At 40.2% G+C, this 6,749-nt stretch overlaps 1 protein-coding gene across 1 annotated transcript in view; it reads left to right on the top strand.

Moving 5' to 3' along the window:
- The window catches only part of LOC122483831 (membrane-spanning 4-domains subfamily A member 4A-like), a 98,423-nt gene that overhangs the window by 17,313 nt on the left and 74,361 nt on the right, over window positions 1–6,749 (top strand). The window lies entirely within an intron of this gene.

The raw sequence follows: 6,749 nt of genomic DNA, 5'->3' as shown, positions 1-6,749 counted from the left end.
TTTTAATTTAGGCACCCAAAGTGCAACGCAACATTTTATTTTATTTTATTTTATTTTATTTTATTTTAATTTTTCAAATTTACATCCAAGTTAGTTAGCATATAGTGCAACAATGATTTCAGGAGTAGATTCCTTAGTGCCCCTTACCCATTTAGCCCATCCCCCCTCCCACAAGCCCTCCAGGAACCCTCAGTTTGTTCTCCATATTTAGGAGTCTCTTATGTTTTGTCCCCCTCCCTGTTTTTTTATTCTTTTTGCTTCCCTTCCCTTGTGTTCATCTGTTCTGTGTCTTAAAGTCCTCATATGAGTGAAGTCATGTGATTTTTGTCTTTCTCTGACTGACTAATTTCACTTAGCATAATACCCTCCAGTTCCATCCATGTAGTTGCAAATGGCAAGATTTCATTCTTTGAACTTTTTTTTTTTTTCAACGTTTATTTATTTTTGGGACAGAGAGAGACAGAGCATGAACGGGGGAGGGGCAGAGAGAGAGGGAGACACAGAATCGGAAACAGCTCCAGGCTCCGAGCCATCAGCCCAGAGCCCGACGCGGGGCTCGAACTCGCGGACCGCGAGATCATGACCTAGCTGAAGTCGGACGCTTAACCGACTGCGCCACCCAGGTGCCCCAAGATTTCATTCTTTGGATTGCTGAGTAATACTCCATTATATGAGTATATGAGTATATGAGATATATATATAACATAATTATATATAATATATTATTATATAATGTAATTATATAATAATAGAATAATATATATTAAATATATATTTATATATAATTATATAATATAATTATATGTAATATAATAATATAATATATATTATAATATAGTATATAATATAATAATATATTATATATATAATTATATATATAATATAAGCACATATTCTTTATCAATTCATCCATCAATGGACATTTGGGCTCTTTCCATACTTTGGCTATTATTGATAGTGCTGCTATAAACATGGGGGTGCATGTGTCCCTTCAAAACAACACACCTATATCCCTTGGATAAATGCCTAGTAGTGCAATTGCTGGGTCATAGGGTAGTTCTATTTTTAGTTTTTTGAGGAACCTCCATCCTGTTTTCCAGAATAGCTGCACCAGGTTGCATTCCCACCAACAATGCAAAAGAGAACCTCTCTCCGCATCCTCGCCAACATCTGTTGTTGCCTGAGTTGTTCGTGTTAGCCATTCTGACAGCTATAAGGTGGTATCTCATGGTGGTTTTGATTTGTATTTCCCTGATGATGAGTGATGTGGAGCATTTTTTCATGTGTCGGTTGGCCATCTGGATGTCTTCTTTGGAGAAGTGTCTATTCATGTCTTTTGGCAAGGCAACCTTTTAAACGAAACAAAGTGTGGGACAGGTCTGTACTCAAATTCTAACCAGAAGTGACAGATCACCAGAATCACGTGGAGAAGTCGTGAAAAGCATGCCGTGGCAATAAAAGGGAGGTGGACCCAGGGCAGTGCTGACTCACACTGCAGCCACACTCAGCAAGAAAAGCACCTGTTACCAACCATTGTGATTATTTGGCGATCAAGGAATTACAATAGATTAAGCATTTTGTAACCTGACATGTTGGTTTGCCATTCACACATAGATATTTTATTGCCTTTTATTTAACATTTGGGGAAATTGTATGGGAGCTTGGGCTGACTAATAGCATATGGTTTTTCCTGTAAAATGATGCGAAAGAAGCGTCTTCATGAAGAATACCTGATTTTTAGGAAAGAATAACTGATGATAAACAGGAGACACAATTTTATCTGCCTTGGTCCTTTCAAAAAAACATGTCTCCTTTTATTGTTTTGAGCAGGTTATAGTTGTCAGCCTCTGCCTTTTCCCCCTGCTTCTTCTTAAAGATGGGTCCTTTGATAATATTTCAGTCTATGAATTCAGACCAGAAGGCAGAAACTAGCCTATTCCACGGAGAGGTGAGGTGAGAGGATCTCTGTGGGACAGCTGCCACCAGGATGATATTCTTTGGGTGGAAATGGTATTCCCTCTATTCCCTCTTGCTTCCAACCTGCAGAAGACCACTCTTAGCGTTTGGCAGGAAACATTTAGCACTTAGCATGTGCCAATGCTGCTTTAAATAACATGAGATACTTACTCCCTCCATAGAGTCACGCTTGTGCATGTGCTACCATGTCACTCTCGCAACAACTTTGGGTGGTAGGTTTTATTATCACACCCATTTTAAAGAGGAGGAAACAGGTCCAACGTTAATGCTGGTAAGGGTTGAGGCTGAAATTTGAGCTTGGCTTTCCCTTACATCTTCCATGCAATAATCTAGTGTGTGTGTTCTTTTTTTTTTTTTTTAAGTTTATTTATTTTGAGAGAGAGGGGTGCAGGGAGAGAGAGAGGGAGAGAGAAAAAATGTGAGCAGGGGAGGGGCAGAAAGAGAGAATCTCAAGCAGGCTCCGAGCTGTCGTTATAGAGCCCGATGCGAGGCTTGAGCCAAAATCGAGAGTCAGACGCTTAACTGAGCCACCAGATGCCCCCGTATTCATTTTTTTTTAATTACTATTAACTACCACAAATATAGTGGCTCAAAACAACACACAAATGTGTTACCTTACCATTTTCATGGATCAGGGGTTGAAGCAGGGCCTAGCTGAGAGGCTTTGCTCAGGGTCTCACATGGATACCTATCATCAAGGTGTCAGACAGGCCGTATTTTCATCTATAGTCTCAAGTGGGCAAAACCTACTTCCAAGCACAGTCAGGTTATTGACAGAATTTATTTCCTTGTGGTTGTATGACTCAGGGCCCTGGGTTTTGCTGGTTGGCTGCCCTCAGTTCCCTGCTTTCTCAACATGACTGCTCCCATCAGGCCACCAGGGAGTATCTTCACCCATGCTGGTTAAGATGGGAAGAAGGATAAAGAACTCGTGGTATGGATTTGAGTATGTGTGGCTCAGCCAGTAATTGTGAGTTACCTTTTGGGGAACCTGCAATTTTATTCTAAAAAGTTGAGAGAACACAGAGTTCTAATATGTATGTTAAATATGTGCAATGTCTGCTTAGACTTGGTCGAAAGTGTTCACTCCTTTTCTCGCCGAGAATTTATTAGACCTTCTTGGTAGTGGTTCTTGCCTGATTGAGTTCCCAAAGTGAATACAGTAGTGAGACAAAAGAGGGAGTACAAAATGACGCCCAAATCCCTAGCTTTAGAGATTGAACAGTTGGACATGCCATTTATGAAAGACGACCAGGTGGGGGGAGTGGAGGGAAGTTGCAAATGAAACACACAATGTCTTGACTGCACCTGCTGTCAGTTTGGAATATTATTCCAGATAATTCTGAATATATGCCAGAGAGTATTATTTGAAATCTTATTGAAATCTTATTCCAGATAATTCTAAATATAGTTCTCCAGATATTCTTAAGAACCTTTCTGTTGCCAGAGAAACAAACAAATAAGAAATGGATCCTGGATTAAATATTTTAGGGGCTCCTGGGTGGCTCAGTCGGTTGAGCGACCGACTTCGGCTCAGGTCATGATCTCACGGTTTGTGAGTTTGAGCCCCGTGTCGGACTCTATGCTGACGGCTCAGAGCCTGGAGCCTGCTTCAGATTCTGTGTCTCCCTCTCTCTCTGCCCCTCCCCCACTCATGCTCTGTCTCAGAAATAAATAAACATTAAAAATAAATTAGAAAAATATTTTATTGTGTTGCTTGGCTTACAGAACAAGGAAGATTCTCCAAGGCCCTCCACCCTCAGTGTAAAAATACTAATACACACACGTTTGAAAACACACAAATAGGGGTTGAAAACCTCAGAAGAGACTAGTAAGTGAGTGCCCTCGCTTCTAGATTAGTGGGGGTTGACATACAATTAACAAACAAATAAAATACATAGTATGTCAGATCATTGTGATTTGAGGAAAAAATAAGCAAGTGATAGGGAGAGAGAGCTGTAATTTTATGTAGGTTGGTGGGGGAAGTTTTACTGAAGCTAAGCTATTTGAAGAAAGACCCAAAAGAAGTGAGAAAGGAAGCCATGGAAATAATTGTAGGAAAAGTATTCCAGCCAGAGGGCCGACCAATGTAAAATTTATTTTTTAATATTATTTTTAATAACTTTTAAAAAATGTTTATTATATTTGAGAGAGGGGGGGGGGAGGGGCAGAGAGAGAAGGAGAGAATCAGCACAGAGCCTGATGAAGGGCTCAAACTCACAAACCGTGAGATCATGACCTGAGCTGAAATAGTCAGACACTTAACCGACTGAGCCACCCAGGCGCCCCCTGATGTAAAATTTCTAAAGAAAGAATATGTCAAGTGACTGGAGTAGAAAGAGCAAAGGGGAATAGTTAGAGGTCAGAGCAGAAATGAGAGTTCAGATCCTATAAGGGTATTTAAGGACTCTGGCTTTTATTTGGAATGAAATGGAGTGGGTTTAAATTTTTTTTTTCAACGTTTATTTATTTTTGGGACAGAGAGAGACAGAGCATGAACGGGGGAGGGGCAGAGAGAGAGGGAGACACAGAATCGGAAACAGGCTCCAGGCTCTGAGCCATCAGCCCAGAGCCTGACGCGGGGCTTGAACTCACGGACCGCGAGATCATGACCTGGCTGAAGTCGGACGCTTAACCTACTGCGCCACCCAGGCGCCCCCAAATGGAGTGGGTTTGAGCAGAGAAATGATATGATCTGATTTGAGATGGAAAAAAAAAAAAATTTGCTCTCTGCCATGCAGAGAACAGACCGAGTGGTGTAGGTGCCCCACTAGTTGGCTCATTGCAATAATGCCAATAGGAGATGATGAACCAGAGTGCTCATGAGATGGTGAGAAGCAATCAGACTCAATATATTTTTAAGTTAAAACTAGCAAGTTTTAATGCTGGACTGGATGTGGTGTGTAAAAAAAACAGAAGAGCCAAAGATGACCCCAAGGTTTTTGGAAGATCATGTTTTAAAGGGATTTGACTATGGAGAAGTGGGGGATGGTTCAATAACTAGATGGGCCAAGGGGTCCAAAGTAGCTTTTTCAAAAGTTTTTTTTTTTTTAATTTTTTTTTTCAACGTTTTTATTTATTTTTGGGACAGAGAGAGACAGAGCATGAACGGGGGAGGGGCAGAGAGAGAGGGAGACACAGAATCGGAAACAGGCTCCAGGCTCTGAGCCATCAGCCCAGAGCCTGACGCGGGGCTCGAACTCACGGACCGCGAGATCGTGACCTGGCTGAAGTCGGACGCTTAACCGACTGCGCCACCCAGGCGTCCCTCAAAAGTGTTTTTATTCAGTTATAACACAGAAACAAGAGAACACAGTTATATGTATATAACTCCAGCATCCAGATCAAGGAAAAGAATGTTTCCATGAGCCCATAGACCCTCTGGGTTCCTTTCCAGTAACTACCTACTCCCAAAGGTAACCACTATCCTAGTTCTGACACTATTAGCTTAGCTTGTATTTAAACTTTACATACACAGAATCAGACCGTATGTACTCTTTTTATGTAACCAATTTCTTTTTATTTATTAGTACAATTTTTAAAATTTATTTTTTAGTTTACTCCAAGTTAGTTAGCATATAATGCAATAATGATTTCAGGAGTAGATTCCAGCGATCCATCTCCGATATATAACACCCAGTGCTCATCCCAACGTGTCTTCCTTAATGCCCCTTAGCCATTTAGCCCTCCCCCACCCTCAACCCCTCCAGCAACCCTCAGTTTGTACTCTGTATTTAACAGTCTCTTATGTTTTGTCCCCCTCCCTGTTTTTATATTATTTTTGCTTCCCTTCCCTTATGTTCATCTGTTTTGTCTCTTAAATTCCTCATATGAGCGAAGTCATATGATATTTGTCTTTCTCTGGCTGACTAACTTCACTTAGCATAATACCTCCAGTTCCATCCATGTAGTTGCAAATGGCAAGATTTCATTCTTTTTGAATGCCGAGTAATATCCATCTTTTTTATCCATTCATCCGTCAGTGGACTCTTCTATGCATGACCTTTTCCCCCCGAACATTATGTTTGTGGGATTTATCTATACAGCTGCATGTAATTATAGTTTGTCCACTCATGTTACTATTTAGTACTCCATTGTATGAATATACCAGAATTTTTATTTCTCCCTTCTATTGTTTATAGTCATTTAGATAGTTTCCTTTTGGAGGCAATTATGTGTATTACTTATATGACCATTTCTGTACATGTTTTTGGAAAACACGTGTATGCATGTCTGTAGTATATTCCCCTGGGGATAGGACCCAAGGCCTTTATTGGGTCTTTACTGGGTAGGTGAGGTTGTTTACTCCAGTACAGTAATAAAATTATGGCTAATTTCTTCTTTGGTCTAGAACCTAGATGGGGAAGAGCGTTGTGGTAAGTTATAATCTTTGAAGCCAGAAATTTCAGAATAAAGTCATTAAATGAGACAGAATATTGAGCCACATTTAATTGACAGACATGCATTTCATTCAATTGACAGAAACGGAGCTGTATCTTCTTGAAGTACTTTTAATTTAAAAGTTCTTGCAATCCCTACTATATAACATTTAAGCAATATGAGTGTGAAAATAATACGGAAGTGGAGACTGCATAGCCATGTGACTTGGCCACTTTACACCAGCACAAGCGTGCACATTTTCTCCTCTTATTTAGGGCTGGGTGAACCACTTTCTGTTCAGTTTACCCACCTGGGATTTGAGAGACTCTTTCCTTTTCTTTTCTTTTCTTTTCTTTTCTTTTCTTTTCTTTTTTCTTTTTTTTTTTTTTTTT

Source organism: Prionailurus bengalensis, chromosome D1, assembly GCF_016509475.1.
Source record: "Prionailurus bengalensis isolate Pbe53 chromosome D1, Fcat_Pben_1.1_paternal_pri, whole genome shotgun sequence".
In the NCBI taxonomy this organism is placed as follows: Eukaryota; Metazoa; Chordata; class Mammalia; order Carnivora; family Felidae; genus Prionailurus; species Prionailurus bengalensis.
Note: the sequence above shows the minus strand (reverse complement) of the source record. Positions and strands in the feature narration are given on the sequence as shown.